This window comes from Oncorhynchus nerka, linkage group LG7, assembly GCF_034236695.1.
Source record: "Oncorhynchus nerka isolate Pitt River linkage group LG7, Oner_Uvic_2.0, whole genome shotgun sequence".
Lineage (NCBI taxonomy): Eukaryota > Metazoa > Chordata > Actinopteri > Salmoniformes > Salmonidae > Oncorhynchus > Oncorhynchus nerka.
The window spans coordinates 78,807,496-78,826,162 of NC_088402.1; the positions used below are offsets into that span (position 1 = coordinate 78,807,496).

General features: G+C 45.4%; 1 protein-coding gene across 7 annotated transcripts in view; it reads right to left on the reverse strand.

Annotated features, from left to right (window-relative positions):
- Positions 1–18,667, reverse strand: part of LOC115132461 (cAMP-dependent protein kinase inhibitor gamma-like) — a 60,076-nt gene that overhangs the window by 12,121 nt on the left and 29,288 nt on the right. The window contains exon 1 of one of the 7 annotated variants that reach the window (XM_065020842.1): positions 14,360–14,381. The exons of the other annotated variants lie outside the window; for them this stretch is intronic. The gene's annotated coding sequence lies outside the window, so the exon portion shown is untranslated. Of the gene's footprint in view, positions 1–14,359; positions 14,382–18,667 lie in introns of those variants that run through there. 7 annotated transcript variants of the gene reach the window in all.

Genomic DNA, 18,667 nt, shown 5'->3' on the forward strand with positions numbered 1-18,667 from the left:
CTCATTCCTCCCTGCTCGGTCTTCCTCTTCTCAGCTTACATTAGCTACTCATTCCTCCCTGCTCGGTCTTCCTCTTCTCAGCAGACATTAGCTACTCATTCCTCCCTGCTCGGTCTTCCTCTTCTCAGCTTACATTAGCTACTCATTCCTCCCTGCTCGGTCTTCCTCTTCTCAGCTTACATTAGCTACTCATTCCTCCCTGCTCCGTCTTCCTCTTCTCAGCAGACATTAGCTACTCATTCCTCCCTGCTCGGTCTTCCTCTTCTCAGCAGACATTAGCTACTCATTCCTCCCTGCTCGGTCTTCCTCTTCTCAGCTTACATTAGCTACTCATTCCTCCCTGCTCGGTCTTCCTCTTCTCAGCAGACATTAGCTACTCATTCCTCCCTGCTGGGTCTTCCTCTTCTCAGCTTACATTAGCTACTCATTCCTCCCTGCTTGGCCGTCCTCTTCTCAGCAGACATTAGCTACTCATTCCTCCCTGCTCGGTCTTCCTCTTCTCAGCAGACATTAGCTACTCATTCCTCCCTGCTGGGTCTTCCTCTTCTCAGCAGACATTAGCTACTCATTCCTCCCTGCTCGGCCTTCCTCTTCTCAGCAGACATTAGCTACTCATTCCTCCCTGCTCGGTCTTCCTCTTCTCAGCTTACATTAGCTACTCATTCCTCCCTGCTCGGTCTTCCTCTTCTCAGCTTACATTAGCTACTCATTCCTCCCTGCTCGGTCTTCCTCTTCTCAGCTTACATTAGCTACTCATTCCTCCCTGCTCGGTCTTCCTCTTCTCAGCTTACATTAGCTACTCATTCCTCCCTGCTCGGTCTTCCTCTTCTCAGCAGCTTACATTAGCTACTCATTCCTCCCTGCTCGGTCTTCCTCTTCTCAGCTTACATTAGCTACTCATTCCTCCCTGCTGGGTCTTCCTCTTCTCAGCAGACATTAGCTACTCATTCCTCCCTGCTCGGCCTTCCTCTTCTCAGCAGACATTAGCTACTCATTCCTCCCTGCTCAGTCTTCCTCTTCTCAGCTTACATTAGCTACTCATTCCTCCCTGCTCGGTCTTCCTCTTCTCAGCTTACATTAGCTACTCATTCCTCCCTGCTCGGTCTTCCTCTTCTCAGCTTACATTAGCTACTCATTCCTCCCTGCTCGGTCTTCCTCTTCTCAGCTTACATTAGCTACTCATTCCTCCCTGCTCGGTCTTCCTCTTCTCAGCTTACATTAGCTACTCATTCCTCCCTGCTCGGTCTTCCTCTTCTCAGCTTACATTAGCTACTCATTCCTCCCTGCTGGGTCTTCCTCTTCTCAGCAGACATTAGCTACTCATTCCTCCCTGCTCGGTCTTCCTCTTCTCAGCAGACATTAGCTACTCATTCCTCCCTGCTCGGTCTTCCTCTTCTCAGCAGACATTAGCTACTCATTCCTCCCTGCTCCGTCTTCCTCTTCTCAGCTTACATTAGCTACTCATTCCTCCCTGCTCCGTCTTCCTCTTCTCAGCTTACATTAGCTACTCATTCCTCCCTGCTGGGTCTTCCTCTTCTCAGCTTACATTAGCTACTCATTCCTCCCTGCTTGGCCGTCCTCTTCTCAGCAGACATTAGCTACTCATTCCTCCCTGCTCGGTCTTCCTCTTCTCAGCAGACATTAGCTACTCATTCCTCCCTGCTGGGTCTTCCTCTTCTCAGCAGACATTAGCTACTCATTCCTCCCTGCTCGGCCTTCCTCTTCTCAGCAGACATTAGCTACTCATTCCTCCCTGCTCGGTCTTCCTCTTCTCAGCTTACATTAGCTACTCATTCCTCCCTGCTCGGTCTTCCTCTTCTCAGCTTACATTGCTACTCATTCCTCCCTGCTCGGTCTTCCTCTTCTCAGCTTACATTAGCTACTCATTCCTCCCTGCTCGGTCTTCCTCTTCTCAGCTTACATTAGCTACTCATTCCTCCCTGCTCGGTCTTCCTCTTCTCAGCTTACATTAGCTACTCATTCCTCCCTGCTCGGTCTTCCTCTTCTCAGCTTACATTAGCTACTCATTCCTCCCTGCTGGGTCTTCCTCTTCTCAGCAGACATTAGCTACTCATTCCTCCCTGCTCGGTCTTCCTCTTCTCAGCAGACATTAGCTACTCATTCCTCCCCTGCTCGGTCTTCCTCTTCTCAGCAGACATTAGCTACTCATTCCTCCCTGCTCCGTCTTCCTCTTCTCAGCTTACATTAGCTACTCATTCCTCCCTGCTCCGTCTTCCTCTTCTCAGCTTACATTAGCTACTCATTCCTCCCTGCTCGGTCTTCCTCTTCTCAGCTTACATTAGCTACTCATTCCTCCCTGCTCGGTCTTCTCTTCTCAGCAGACATTAGCTACTCATTCCTCCCTGCTCGGTCTTCCTCTTCTCAGCTTACATTAGCTACTCATTCCTCCCTGCTCGGTCTTCCTCTTCTCAGCTTACATTAGCTACTCATTCCTCCCTGCTGGGTCTTCCTCTTCTCAGCAGACATTAGCTACTCATTCCTCCCTGCTCGGCCTTCCTCTTCTCAGCAGACATTAGCTACTCATTCCTCCCTGCTCGGTCTTCCTCTTCTCAGCTTACATTAGCTACTCATTCCTCCCTGCTCGGTCTTCCTCTTCTCAGCTTACATTAGCTACTCATTCCTCCCTGCTCGGTCTTCCTCTTCTCAGCTTACATTAGCTACTCATTCCTCCCTGCTCGGTCTTCCTCTTCTCAGCTTACATTAGCTACTCATTCCTCCCTGCTCGGTCTTCCTCTTCTCAGCTTACATTAGCTACTCATTCCTCCCTGCTCAGTCTTCCTCTTCTCAGCTTACATTAGCTACTCATTCCTCCCTGCTGGGTCTTCCTCTTCTCAGCAGACATTAGCTACTCATTCCTCCCTGCTCGGTCTTCCTCTTCTCAGCAGACATTAGCTACTCATTCCTCCCTGCTCGGTCTTCCTCTTCTCAGCAGACATTAGCTACTCATTCCTCCCTGCTCCGTCTTCCTCTTCTCAGCTTACATTAGCTACTCATTCCTCCCTGCTCCGTCTTCCTCTTCTCAGCTTACATTAGCTACTCATTCCTCCCTGCTCGGTCTTCCTCTTCTCAGCTTACATTAGCTACTCATTCCTCCCTGCTCGGTCTTCCTCTTCTCAGCTTACATTAGCTACTCATTCCTCCCTGCTCGGTCTTCCTCTTCTCAGCTTACATTAGCTACTCATTCCTCCCTGCTCGGTCTTCCTCTTCTCAGCAGACATTAGCTACTCATTCCTCCCTGCTCCGTCTTCCTCTTCTCAGCAGACATTAGCTACTCATTCCTCCCTGCTCGGTCTTCCTCTTCTCAGCTTACATTAGCTACTCATTCCTCCCTGCTCCGTCTTCCTCTTCTCAGCTTACATTAGCTACTCATTCCTCCCTGCTCGGTCTTCCTCTTCTCAGCTTACATTAGCTACTCATTCCTCCCTGCTCGGTCTTCCTCTTCTCAGCTTACATTAGCTACTCATTCCTCCCTGCTCGGTCTTCCTCTTCTCAGCAGACATTAGCTACTCATTCCTCCCTGCTCGGTCTTCCTCTTCTCAGCTTACATTAGCTACTCATTCCTCCCTGCTCGGTCTTCCTCTTCTCAGCTTACATTAGCTACTCATTCCTCCCTGCTCGGTCTTCCTCTTCTCAGCAGACATTAGCTACTCATTCCTCCCTGCTCGGTCTTCCTCTTCTCAGCTTACATCAGCTACTCATTCCTCCCTGCTCGGTCTTCCTCTTCTCAGCTTACATTAGCTACTCATTCCTCCCTGCTCCGTCTTCCTCTTCTCAGCAGACATTAGCTACTCATTCCTCCCTGCTCGGTCTTCCTCTTCTCAGCAGACATTAGCTACTCATTCCTCCCTGCTCGGTCTTCCTCTTCTCAGCTTACATTAGCTACTCATTCCTCCCTGCTCGGTCTTCCTCTTCTCAGCAGACATTAGCTACTCATTCCTCCCTGCTGGGTCTTCCTCTTCTCAGCTTACATTAGCTACTCATTCCTCCCTGCTTGGCCGTCCTCTTCTCAGCAGACATTAGCTACTCATTCCTCCCTGCTCCGTCTTCCTCTTCTCAGCAGACATTAGCTACTCATTCCTCCCTGCTGGGTCTTCCTCTTCTCAGCAGACATTAGCTACTCATTCCTCCCTGCTCGGTGTTCCTCTTCTCAGCAGACATTAGCTACTCATTCCTCCCTGCTCGGTCTTCCTCTTCTCAGCAGACATTAGCTACTCATTCCTCCCTGCTCGGTCTTCCTCTTCTCAGCAGACATTAGCTACTCATTCCTCCCTGCTCCGTCTTCCTCTTCTCAGCTTACATTAGCTACTCATTCCTCCCTGCTCCGTCTTCCTCTTCTCAGCTTACATTAGCTACTCATTCCTCCCTGCTCCGTCTTCCTCTTCTCAGCTTACATTAGCTACTCATTCCTCCCTGCTCGGTCTTCCTCTTCTCAGCTTACATTAGCTACTTATTCCTCCCTGCTCGGTCTTCCTCTTCTCAGCTTACATTAGCTACTCATTCCTCCCTGCTCGGTCTTCCTCTTCTCAGCAGACATTAGCTACTCATTCCTCCCTGCTCCGTCTTCCTCTTCTCAGCAGACATTAGCTACTCATTCCTCCCTGCTCGGTCTTCCTCTTCTCAGCTTACATTAGCTACTCATTCCTCCCTGCTCCGTCTTCCTCTTCTCAGCTTACATTAGCTACTCATTCCTCCCTGCTCGGTCTTCCTCTTCTCAGCTTACATTAGCTACTCATTCCTCCCTGCTCGGTCTTCCTCTTCTCAGCTTACATTAGCTACTCATTCCTCCCTGCTCGGTCTTCCTCTTCTCAGCAGACATTAGCTACTCATTCCTCCCTGCTCGGTCTTCCTCTTCTCAGCTTACATTAGCTACTCATTCCTCCCTGCTCGGTCTTCCTCTTCTCAGCTTACATTAGCTACTCATTCCTCCCTGCTCGGTCTTCCTCTTCTCAGCAGACATTAGCTACTCATTCCTCCCTGCTCGGTCTTCCTCTTCTCAGCTTACATTAGCTACTCATTCCTCCCTGCTCGGTCTTCCTCTTCTCAGCTTACATTAGCTACTCATTCCTCCCTGCTCCGTCTTCCTCTTCTCAGCAGACATTAGCTACTCATTCCTCCCTGCTCGGTCTTCCTCTTCTCAGCAGACATTAGCTACTCATTCCTCCCTGCTCGGTCTTCCTCTTCTCAGCTTACATTAGCTACTCATTCCTCCCTGCTCGGTCTTCCTCTTCTCAGCAGACATTAGCTACTCATTCCTCCCTGCTGGGTCTTCCTCTTCTCAGCTTACATTAGCTACTCATTCCTCCCTGCTTGGCCGTCCTCTTCTCAGCAGACATTAGCTACTCATTCCTCCCTGCTCCGTCTTCCTCTTCTCAGCAGACATTAGCTACTCATTCCTCCCTGCTGGGTCTTCCTCTTCTCAGCAGACATTAGCTACTCATTCCTCCCTGCTCGGTGTTCCTCTTCTCAGCAGACATTAGCTACTCATTCCTCCCTGCTCGGTCTTCCTCTTCTCAGCAGACATTAGCTACTCATTCCTCCCTGCTCGGTCTTCCTCTTCTCAGCAGACATTAGCTACTCATTCCTCCCTGCTCGGTCTTCCTCTTCTCAGCAGACATTAGCTACTCATTCCTCCCTGCTGGGTCTTCCTCTTCTCAGCAGACATTAGCTACTCATTCCTCCCTGCTGGGTCTTCCTCTTCTCAGCTTACATTAGCTACTCATTCCTCCCTGCTGGGTCTTCCTCTTCTCAGCTTACATTAGCTACTCATTCCTCCCTGCTCGGTCTTCCTCTTCTCAGCTTACATTAGCTACTCAATTCCTCCCTGCTGGGTCTTCCTCTTCTCAGCAGACATTAGCTACTCATTCCTCCCTGCTCGGTCTTCCTCTTCTCAGCAGACATTAGCTACTCATTCCTCCCTGCTCCGTCTTCCTCTTCTCAGCTTACATTAGCTACTCATTCCTCCCTGCTCCGTCTTCCTCTTCTCAGCTTACATTAGCTACTCATTCCTCCCTGCTCGGTCTTCCTCTTCTCAGCAGACATTAGCTACTCATTCCTCCCTGCTGGGTCTTCCTCTTCTCAGCTTACATTAGCTACTCATTCCTCCCTGCTCGGCCGTCCTCTTCTCAGCAGACATTAGCTACTCATTCCTCCCTGCTCGGCCTTCCTCTTCTCAGCAGACATTAGCTACTCATTCCTCCCTGCTGGGTCTTCCTCTTCTCAGCAGACATTAGCTACTCATTCCTCCCTGCTCGGTCTTCCTCTTCTCAGCAGACATTAGCTACTCATTCCTCCCTGCTGGGTCTTCCTCTTCTCAGCTTACATTAGCTACTCATTCCTCCCTGCTTGGCCGTCCTCTTCTCAGCAGACATTAGCTACTCATTCCTCCCTGCTCGGCCTTCCTCTTCTCAGCAGACATTAGCTACTCATTCCTCCCTGCTCGGTCTTCCTCTTCTCAGCAGACATTAGCTACTCATTCCTCCCTGCTCGGTCTTCCTCTTCTCAGCAGACATTAGCTACTCATTCCTCCCTGCTGGGTCTTCGTCTTCTCAGCAGACATTAGCTACTCATTCCTCCCTGCTCCGTCTTCCTCTTCTCAGCACACATTAGCATCTCATTCCCACTGGTGTAAAGTACTTAAGTAGTACTTCAAAGTAGTCAAATGGCCGTGGTCTGAGGGGCTAGGTCCGTTCTCCCCTCCAGGAGAGGACAGCACACCGGGAAATGTCACTCAAGTGGAATTGCCCTTATAGCACCATAACTTGTACCACTGTATGCCATTAAGCTAATGCACAGCTTTACATTAGAAAAAGAGAGAAACATCCACTCCTCTATTTTCTCTGCAGACAGAAATCCTGTTTTAACGTTCTTTAGACCAACATTACAAACTAGCTAATGCAGCTCTGTTTCTTGAATGATGGTTGGTTGTTATAGTCTGCCTAGCGACAGTGTATGGGACCTTAAATTACCATTCTGGGGTCTGAGGTCTTGCCCAGACATGTTGATTTTCAGCCATGCTCTCTCTCTCAAACACACACACTCATACACAGGAACGCACACACAATAACTATGGTGTGCTCTATACTAAAGACTACCTCCACGGTGGAGGAACGCTGCAGCATCTTATTGAAACTATGGTGTGTGTGTGTGTGTGTGTGTGGTCTACATACACGTGTTATTATAATGTATGGCACGAACTGCTTAAGGCTGGGCGATATATTTAATTAGTTCGAATTTATGTTTTTGAACGATATCCCAAATGCCTGTATCACAGAATCAAGTTTTTTGTACTTTTTGTTTTTATGAGCATTTGTCTTTTTGGTCTCATCTCGTTCGCTCCTTCCATGCTGTGCAACTTCCCATTAACACCAGAGATTTGTGTATAATGATGAGATGCTCATGTCTCCAGCCTAACAATAGGAATCGTTGTTCCAAAGGCATGAAAACTGGCGACAAGCTTACATGCTGACCAGACCGGACACGTCGCAAATTGGATTTCTAAATTTATGTTATTCAATTATTGCACCCACACTGCTCGCACGCGCCAAAGTGCTTCTGCGACACCAAGGGCTAAAATAGAACTCATTCCTATTTCTGACACAGATTGCGCTGAAAGTCCTGCCTCTCCCACCTCTTGTTGTTTCCTGCCAGTTTAAACCAGTTGTCCATCAGATAACTGAATGTCTTTGGCCAAAAATTGGAAGCTCCACTTGTAGGCCTTTCAAAGAATGCCAAGACACTCTTACCCCACGCCTTCAGCACCAAAAAAAGCATCTTATCATATGGATTCTTATTGCAATCTGATATCACACCGATTATTTTAGCCTTTTAGCTAAATGTCTTAATCAAATGTATACTCAACGTGAAGAGAGGTGCAGCTCAACAGGAAGTAATGCATAATGAGGGGGCCTGCCAACAGTCTGGATTCAGATCTACAGTAACAGTCGAAAGTTTGGACACACCTACTCATTCAAGGGTTTTTCTTTATTTTTGCTATTTTTTACACTGTAGAATAATTGTGAAGACATCAAAACTATAAAATAACACATATGGAATCATATAGTAACCAAAAAGTGTTAAACAAATCAAAATATTTGATTCTTCAAAGTAGCCACCATTTGCCTTGATGACAGCTTTGAACACTCTTGGCATTCTCTCAACCAGATTCATGAGGTAGTCACCTGGAATGCATTTCAATGAACATGGAATTTCTTTCCTTCTTAATGCGCTTGAGCCAATCAGTTGTGCTGTGACAAGGTAGGGGTGGTATGCAGAAGTCCATATTATGGCAAGAACAGCTCAAATAAGCAAGGGGAAACAACAGTCCATCATTACTTTAAGACATGAAGGTCAGTCAATATGGAAAATTTCAAGAACTTTGAAAGTTTCTTCAAGTGCAGTCGCAAAAATCATCAAGTGCTATGATGAAACTGTCTCTCATGAGGACTGCCACAGGAAAGGAAGACCCAGAGTTACCTCTGGTGCAGAGGATAAGTATATATGTTTTATTTATTTTTCTATTTAACCTTTACTTAACCAGGTAGGCTAGTTGAGAACAAGTTCTCATTTACAACTGCGACCTGGCCAAGATAAATTATAGCAGTGTGAACAGACAACAACACAGGGTTACACATGGAGTAAACAATAAACAAGTCAATAACACAGTAGAAAGAAGGAAAAAAAAGTCTATATACATTGTGTGCAAAAGGCATGAGGAGGTAGGCGAATAATTACAATTTAGCAGATTAACACTGGAGTGATAAATGATCAGATGGTCATGTGCAGGTAGAGATACTGGTGTGCAAAAGAGCAGAAAAGTACATAAAAACAGTATGGGGATGAGGTAGGTAAATTGGGTGGGCTATTTACCGATGGACTATGTACAGCTGCAGCGATCGGTTAGCTGCTCAGATAGCAGATGTTTAAAGTTGGTGAGGGAGATAAAGTCTCCAACTTCAACGCTCGGTCTTTTTTGCAATTCGTTCCAGTCACAGGCAGCAGAGAACTGGAAGGAAAGGCGGCCAAATAAGGTGTTGGCTTTAGGGATGATCAGTGAGATACACCTGCTGGAGAGCGTGCTACGGGTGGGTGTTGCCATCGTGACCAGTGAACTGAGATAAGGCGGAGCTTTACCTAGCATGGACTTGTAGATGACCTGGAGCCATATTAGAGTTACAAGCCAGCAATTGCAGCCCAAATAAATGCTTCATAGAGTTCAAGTAACAGACACATCTCAATATCAACTGTTCAGAAGAGACTGCATGAATCCGGCCTTCATGGTCAAATTGCTGCAAAGAAACCCCTACTAAAGGACACCAATAAGAAGAAGAGACTTGCTTGGGCCAAGAAACACGAGCAATGGACATTAATCGGTGGAAATCGGTCCAAATTTGAGATGGACTGTCATTTGTTTTTCAACAGGACAATGACAAACACACCTCCAGGCTGTGTAAGAGCTATTTGACCAAGAAGGAGAGTGATGGAGTGCTGCATCAGATGACCTGGCCTCCACAATCATCCGACCTTAACCCAATTGAGACGGTTTGGGATGAGTTGGACCGCAGAGTGAAGGAAAAGCAGCCTACAAGTGCTCAGCATATGTGGGAACTCCTTCAAGACTGTTGGAAAAGCATTCCAGGTGAAGCTGGTTGAGAGAATGCCAAGAGTGTGAAAAAAGGGTGGCCTTTGCCTTGTTTAACAATTGTTTGGTTACTACATGGATCCATATGTGTTATTTCACAGTTTTGATATTATTCTACAATGTTAGAAATTGTAAAAAAAATAAATAAAGATAAACCCTAGTTGTGTCTAAACTTTTGACTGGTACTGTACTTCCAAATGTAATATGTCTCTGGTAAATCTCAGTTAATTATTTCGTAATAAACACGGGAAATAACTATTGCTGAAAATAACTTGTTGCCTTTATGCTGTACACACGTTACATACCAAAGCAGTGTGACCCAACTCTTCAGAAACTTGCTCCTTAGCGTCAAATTCAAAGCTTTTAGAGCACTTTTTGGTCACTAATGTCATTGGTTTGTGATGGTAGGAGCCTATGTTTGTAGGACTGCATTGGGATACGTTCAAGTAACGTATTAGAAAGCTTCCAGCAGGATTAACAATGTAAAGTGGCTTAACAAGAACTTGAGAACAGAATGCGCTGTCAGAGAAGTATTATAATGCTCTAAAGTTTACTATTATATGTTCATAAAATGACATTAAACATTGAATACAGTTGAGTATTAACTCGAATACAGTAAACATTTGTTTCCCCCAGCCTGTAAAGCAACTGATTTTAGAAGAATAAATGTTGCAGAATACGCAAATAAGGTGGCCCCACAGCATGAGTAAATGTGATTCAATGAAACATTGGATTTCTGTTCAAAATGTTGTATCAAGACTGCCCAAATGTGCCTAATTGGTTTATTAATACATTTTCAAGTTCATAACTGTGCACTCTCCTCAAACAATAGCATAGTAATATTTCACTGTAATAGCTACTGTAATTTGACAGTGCAATTGGATTCACAAGAATTTAAGCTTTCTGCCCTTATCAGATGTGTCCTGGGAAATGTGCATTACTTCCAACCTCATGCTAATCACAATCCTGTAGAAGTTAAGTATATTTAAAAAAAATACTTTTAGACTTTTACTCAGGTAGTATTTTACTGGGTGACTCACTTTTACTTGAGTCATTTAAAAAAGTTATCTTTTATTCAAGTATGACGTTTGAGTACTTTTTCCACCACTGCTCATTCCTCCCTGCTGGGTCTTCCTCTTCTCAGCTTACATTAGCTACTCATTCCTCCCTGCTGGGTCTTCCTCTTCTCAGCTTACATTAGCTACTCATTCCTCCCTGCTGGGTCTTCCTCTTCTCAGCTTACATTAGCTACTCATTCCTCCCTGCTGGGTCTTCCTCTTCTCAGCTTACATTAGCTACTCATTCCTCCCTGCTGGGTCTTCCTCTTCTCAGCTTACATTAGCTACTCATTCCTCCCTGCTCCGTCTTCCTCTTCTCAGCTTACATTAGCTACTCATTCCTCCCTGCAGGGTCTTCCTCTTCTCAGCTTACATTAGCTACTCATTCCTCCCTGCAGGGTCTTCCTCTTCTCAGCTCACATTAGCTACTCATTCCTCCCTGCTCAGTCTTCCTCTTCTCAGCCCACAGTAAATTGGGTCATGGATCTTGCCAGGGACTACAATACTATACAGCTAGCTCGTGGTTTCAGGAGAACAGGTGGGTGGAGGAAAAAAATCTGCTCCAAAAATAAGAGACAATCTGTTCCTTTTAGAAGTAGGGCCTTCCTCTGGAAAAGAGATGAGGAAGACAATCTGGTAGCCGTTTAAACCAGGCCAAACACGGCACTCAACTATTGTTTGAAACAGTGACACATTGATCATTTGTATGCCAGGCTACGAATCTGTCAGACAATTATAGGCAGCTGGACAAGTGGACATATCCTACTCCAACAATCAAACACTTCCTTCCCCCTCCAACCGTCATTAAGAATCAGGCATAGCTGGCCCCAAAGCCTCAACATGGCATGGCCAACAGCATTACAAAGACTTGATTAAACATCTGAACATCAACTAGGAGCATAACCAAATCAAATTGTATTGGTCACATACAGTAAACATACTTAGCAGATGTTATTGCAGGTGTAGCGAAGTGCTTGTGCTACATAATCTGATAGTCAAGGTCACATGTCCCCACAGATAAGCCACTTGGACAAAGCCCTGAACCACAAAGAATGGAGAAAGAAAGTTGGCAGCCAAAGCTAGACCTTCTCTCCCATGCATTGACACAATAACCCAGGGTCGGGTGTTTCCCAAATACTTTCACTCACATCACATTCCTTCAGTATCACTCAGAGGAATGGCTTCCTCTGTACAGAATATTATCTACCGTGCCAAATGAGAAGTACCCAGGGTCAGAGTAAAGCAGGGCAGCTGTGCCAAACCAGGGCTGCTTTAGAATGAGCAATGAGCAGGAATGTGCAGATAGTCCCATAGAATTACTAGAATGGCCATTCCCATTCAAGTCAATTAGGTGTACCAGTCAAATGGCCGTGGTCTGAGGGGCTAGGTCCGTTCTCCCCTCCAGGAGAGGACAGCACACCGGGAAATGTCACTCAAGTGGAATTGCCCTTATAGCACCATAACTTGTACCACTGTATGCCATTAAGCTAATGCACAGCTTTACATTAGAAAAAGAGAGAAACATCCACTCCTCTATTTTCTCTGCAGACAGAAATCCTGTTTTAACGTTCTTTAGACCAACATTACAAACTAGCTAATGCAGCTCTGTTTCTTGAATGATGGTTGGTTGTTATAGTCTGCCTAGCGACAGTGTATGGGACCTTAAATTACCATTCTGGGGTCTGAGGTCTTGCCCAGACATGTTGATTTTCAGCCATGCTCTCTCTCTCAAACACACACACTCATACACAGGAACGCACACACAATAACTATGGTGTGCTCTATACTAAAGACTACCTCCACGGTGGAGGAACGCTGCAGCATCTTATTGAAACTATGGTGTGTGTGTGTGTGTGTGTGGTCTACATACACGTGTTATTATAATGTATGGCACGAACTGCTTAAGGCTGGGCGATATATTTAATTAGTTCGAATTTATGTTTTTGAACGATATCCCAAATGCCTGTATCACAGAATCAAGTTTTTTGTACTTTTTGTTTTTATGAGCATTTGTCTTTTTGGTCTCATCTCGTTCGCTCCTTCCATGCTGTGCAACTTCCCATTAACACCAGAGATTTGTGTATAATGATGAGATGCTCATGTCTCCAGCCTAACAATAGGAATCGTTGTTCCAAAGGCATGAAAACTGGCGACAAGCTTACATGCTGACCAGACCGGACACGTCGCAAATTGGATTTCTAAATTTATGTTATTCAATTATTGCACCCACACTGCTCGCACGCGCCAAAGTGCTTCTGCGACACCAAGGGCTAAAATAGAACTCATTCCTATTTCTGACACAGATTGCGCTGAAAGTCCTGCCTCTCCCATCTCCTCATTGGTTTATAGAAGCAGGTACCCACGTGCCATCTCCTCATTGGTTATACCCACGTGGGTGACTGAAAGACGAACTGTTTTGCCGGTAGTTGTGGTAATACAATAAAAGTTTAGATGCGATCACCATATAAGTTAAACAATGAAAAGGCCTGGAAGGAGGAGAGATGACTAGAAACGATTCGGTTGGCCGTTGTTTGTCGGAGTAGAGGTCCTTGTGCATTTCAGGTAAAATAACAACTCAATGTGTATATCCCAGAACAAATTAGCTAGCAACAGCAAGCTAGCTAAATAAATACAAATTAACGTTAGCTAGCAAGTGCAAGCTAACTAGCTAAATTGCCATACATGTTTAATGACTTTCGACCTGTCCCCAAATGAATGTCATTGGTTCAGAGTTTGTTTTGATATTTTAACCTGCGTGTCGTGATCGCGTTTGGGGGGGTGGTGCAATACCTTTGTGCACGATGGCGCACGGGCGCAGCCGGTTTGGGTTCCGTGTTAGGTTCAAAATAACCTCATTGCGCTTATCTTGGACAACTTTTTGCGGGGCGGGGGTGCAATACCTTTGTGCACGATGGCGCACGGGCGCAGCCGGTTTGGGTTCCGTGTTAGGTTCAAAATAACCTCATTGCGCTTATCTTGGACAACTTTTTGCGAGAGTGAAACCTCTCGCATTCTGGAAAATTAATGCGCTAGCAATATTTTTGTCAAAAATATATTTATACTAGCTGTTTAGTCTGTTTTATAAACGTGCAGTAAGCATAAAACAACTAAGGAAATGGCAACTCGTTGCCATTCTGACAAAAAAAGGTATGCCACTTGTTTTCAACATCTGAACAAAGTGGATAGGCTAGCATGCTTTTCAAACAGTTGAGACGGACAGAATTTTGTGTTCATAACTCAACTGTTATGACTTGTTAGCTGAATTCAGAGCTTGTGAAATTATACAAAGATCCAAGTTGGCACAACTTGAAATATAAATATTAGTTGGCTACTTGCACAAGCACGTGGGCTTCAGAGATTGTTTATGAGACCGGTGTTCATTTTCTATGCTCCCTCCTACATTATCTAGGACCAAAAGGCTCCTTAACAGCTTCTTCCCCAAGCCATAAGACTTCAGAACAAATGGCCACCCGGACTATTTACATTGACACACCACAACTATGAACTAACACATATGGAATCATGCAGTAACCAAAAAAAAAGTGTTACATTAAAATTCATTTTAGATTTGACATTCTTCAAAATAGCCACCCTTTGCATTGACAGTTTTGTACACTCTTGGCACTCTCTCAACCAGCTTCACCTGGAATGCTTTCCCAGTAGTCTTGAAGGAGTTCCCACATATGTGGAGCACTTGTTGGCTGCTTTTCCTTCACTCTGCGCTCTGACTCATCCCAAACCGTCTCAATTGGGTTGAGGTCGGGGGATTGTGGAGGCCAGGTCACCTGATGCAGCACTCCATCACTCCTTTTTGGTGAAATAGCCCTTACACAGCCTGGAGGTGTGTTGGGTCATTGTCCTATTGAAAAACAAATGATAGTCCGACTAAGCCCAAACCAGATGGCGTATCGCTGCAGAATGCTGTGGTAGCCATGCTGGTTAAGTGTGCTTTGAATTCTAAAATCAATCAGACAGTGTCACCAGCAAAGCACCCCCACACCATAACACCCCCTCCCCCATGCTTTACGGTGGGAAATACACATGCAGAGATCATCCGTTCACCCACACCACATCTCACAAAGACACGGCGGTTGGAAGCAAAAATCATAACCACATGTGTGTTATTTCATAGTGTTGTCTTCACTATTATTCTACAATGTAGAAAATAGTACAAATGAAGAAAAATCCTTGAATGAGTAGGTGTTGTAAAACTTTTGACCGGAGTGTAGATTAAGCCTAGGTATGACAGTATTGCTGACAGTTTTAAAATGTAGTGTATTTGACCTTTACAATTGTACAACAAAGCTTATTTAGAGGGGGGGAAAAGACAAATTTGACTTTTTTTATTTTTAGATATGACTTTTAGGCCGTATCACTCAGCCCTAACTGCAACCAGGTTTACCCTCAGTTCACCACTTGCCTATGGTCTATGATTGAAGTTTGTTTACCCATAAGTTACAGTTTAAAAGTCAATGGTAACTCAATATATTAGCCAACAGACCGCTTCATAAAGGAGGCTCCTGAAAGGTCCTGAAAAGGGCAGAGCAGGAGAGGAAACTGGACCCAGCTGCAGCTTCTAAACACGACCAAAGTAATGTCACAGGTGTGCTTTCAGCCCAGACAAACTCCTCCTTAATCCTCTACAGGAAATTGCTACACTACAATAAGTGACCTGTTAGTTTAGCGCCTCTAGACACTAATGTGCATTTACAATGTCCTATGAATCTCTGAACAGGCGGTGATTCTCAGAAAGAGGGTGGGCTTTCATTGGCTCCATAAAGAATATATCACTATTGTAATGTGTGATGGTGTGGGGGGGGCTCACAGATTGGATAAAGGGATTTGTTTACAGTATATGAACATCGGTATCCTAGCGGTTAGAGCGTTGGGCCAGTAACTGAACGGCTGCAGTTTCGAACAGCCGAACCGACAAGGTAATTTCCCCCCCTATGTGCCCCATGAGCAAGGCACTTAACCCTAATTTGCTCCAGGGGTGCTGTACAACTATGGCTGACCCTGTAAAACCATACATTTCACTGCACTTATAAGGTGTATGTGACAAAACATCTAAACTCGGCAAAAAAATAAAATAGCCCTTTTTCAGGACCCTGTCTTTCAAAGATAATTCGTAAAAATCCAAATAACTTCACAGATCTTCATTGTAAAGGGTTTAAACACTGTTTCCCATGTTTGTTCAATGAACCATAAACAATTAATGAACATGCACCTGTGGAACGGTCGTTAATACACTAACAGCTTACAGACGGTCGGCAATTAAGGTCACAGTTATGAAAACTTAACACTAAAAGGAGGCCTTTCTACTGATTGAAAAACACCCAGGGTCCCTGCTCATCTGCGTGAACTTGCCTTAGACATGCTGCAAGGAGGCATGAGGACTGCAGATGTGGCCAGGGCAATAAATTGCAATGTCCGAACTGTGAGACGGCTAAGACGGCGCTACAGGGAGACAGGACGGACAGCTGATCGTCCTCGCAGTGGCAGACCACGTGTAACAACTGCACAAGATCGGTACATATGAACATGCGGGACAGGTAAAGGAAGGCAAAAACAACTGCCAGAGTTACACCAGGAACGCACAATCCTTCCTTCCATCAGTGCTCAGACTGCCAGCAATAGGCTGAGAGAGGTTGGACTTAGGGCTTGTAAGCCTGTTGTAAGGCAGATCCTCACCAGACATCACCGACAACAACGTCACCTATGGGCACAAACCCACCGTCGCTGGACCAGACAGGGCTGGCAAAAAGTGCTCTTCACTGACGAGTCACGGTTTTGTCTCACCAGGGGTGAAGGTCAGATTTGCGTTTATCGTCAAAGGAATGAGCGTTACACCGAGGCCTGTACTCTGTGGAGCAGGATTGATTTGAAGGTGGAGGGTCCGTCATGTTCTGCGGCGGTGTGTCACAGCATCATCGGAATGAGCTTGTTGTCATTGCAAGCAATTATTGGGAAGACATTCTCCTCCCTCATGTGGTACCCTTCCTGCAGGCTCATCCTGACATGACCCTCCAGCATGACAAGGCCACCAGCCATACTGCTCGTTCTGTCCGTGATTTCCTGCAAGTGAGGAATGTCAGTGTTCTGCCATGGCCAGTGAAGAGCCCGGATCTCATTCCCATTGAGCACGCCTGGGACCTGTTGGATCGGAGGGCGAGGCCATTCCCCCCAGAAATGTCCGGGAACTTGCAGGTGCCTTGGTGGAAGAGTGGAGTAACATCTCACAGCAAGAACTGGCAAATCTGGTGCAGTTCATGAAGAGGAGATGCACTGCAGTACTTAATGCAGCTGGTGGCCACACCAGTTACTTTTGATTTTGACCCCCCCTTTGTTCAGGGACACATTATTCCATTTCTGTTAGTCACATGTCTGTGGAACTTGTTCAGTTTATGTCTCAGTTGTTGAATCTTGTTATGTTCATACAAATATCTACACAAGTTTTCTGAAAATAAAAGCAGTTGACAGTGAGAGGTCCTGTCTTTTTTTGCTGAGTTTATAGAAAATAATGTAATAGGACCGCAACACACACACCAACATTTACATTTACATTTAAGTCATTTAGCAGACGCTCTTATCCAGAGCGACTTACAAATTGGTGCATTCACCTTATGACATCCAGTGGAACAGCCACTTTACAATAGTGCATCTAAATCTTTTAAGGGGGGGGGGGGGGTGAGAAGGATTACTTTATCCTATCCTAGGTATCGATTGATCCTATCCTAGGTATCGATTGAAACGCTATTTAGCTCGCACCACCGCTAACTAAGCTAGCTGTTTCACATCCGTTACGCTCACCCCTCTTTTGACCTCCTTTTCCGCAGCAACCAGTGATCCGGGTCAACAGCATCAATGTAACAGTATAACTTTAGACCGTCCCCTCGCCCATACCTGGGCGCGAACCAGGGACCCTCTGCACACATCAACAACAGTCACCCTCGAAGCATCGTTACCCATCGCTCCACAAAAGCCGCGGCCCTTGCAGAGCAAGGGGAACTACTACTTCAAGGTCTCAGAGCAAGTGACGTCACCGATTGAAACGCTATTTAGCTCGCACAACCGCTAACTAAGCTAGCTGTTTCACATCCGTTACACACGATGATGAGTTTCTCACATGACTGGCCTATCTGGATGTTTTTTCTCACCTTAATGATCTGAATCTAGGATTACATGGACTCTCCACAACTATATTCAATGTGCAGGACAGACTTGAGGCTATGATTAAGAAGTTGGAGATCTTTTCTGTCTGCATTAACAAGAACACACAGGTCTTTCCATCATTCTATGATTTTGTGTGTGCAAATGAACTCAAGCTTACGGACAATGTCAAATGTGATAGAGCAAAGCACCTGAGTGAGATGGGTGCACAATTACGCAGGTACTTTTCCGAAACGGACGGAACAAACAACTGGATTCGTTATCCCTTTCATGCCCCACCTCCAGTCCACTTACTGATATCTGAACAAGAGAGCCTCATCTAAATTGCAACAAGCGGTTCTGTGACAATTGTATTTAATCAGAAGCCACTGCCAGATTTCTGGATTGGCCTGCGCTCAGAGTATCCTGCATTGGCAATTTGCACTGTTAAGACACTGATGCCTTTTGCAACCACGTACCAGTGTGAGAGTGGATTCTCGGCCCTTACTAGCATGAAAACTAAATACAGGCACAGACTGTGTGGATATGCCCAAAAACGTGTCAATACTCTCTCCAATACAGCCCAACATTGCTGAGTTATGTGCATCCTTTCAAGCACACCATTCTCATTAACCTCTGGTGAGTTATTCACAATGTTCAATGAACAAATAAGGTTTTACATGTAAGATGGTAAAATAAAGAGCAAAATGGATTATTATTATTATTTGTGCCCTAGTCCTCTAAGATCTCTTTGTCACTTCCCATGAGCCGGGTTGTGACACAAACTCACACTCATTCTTAT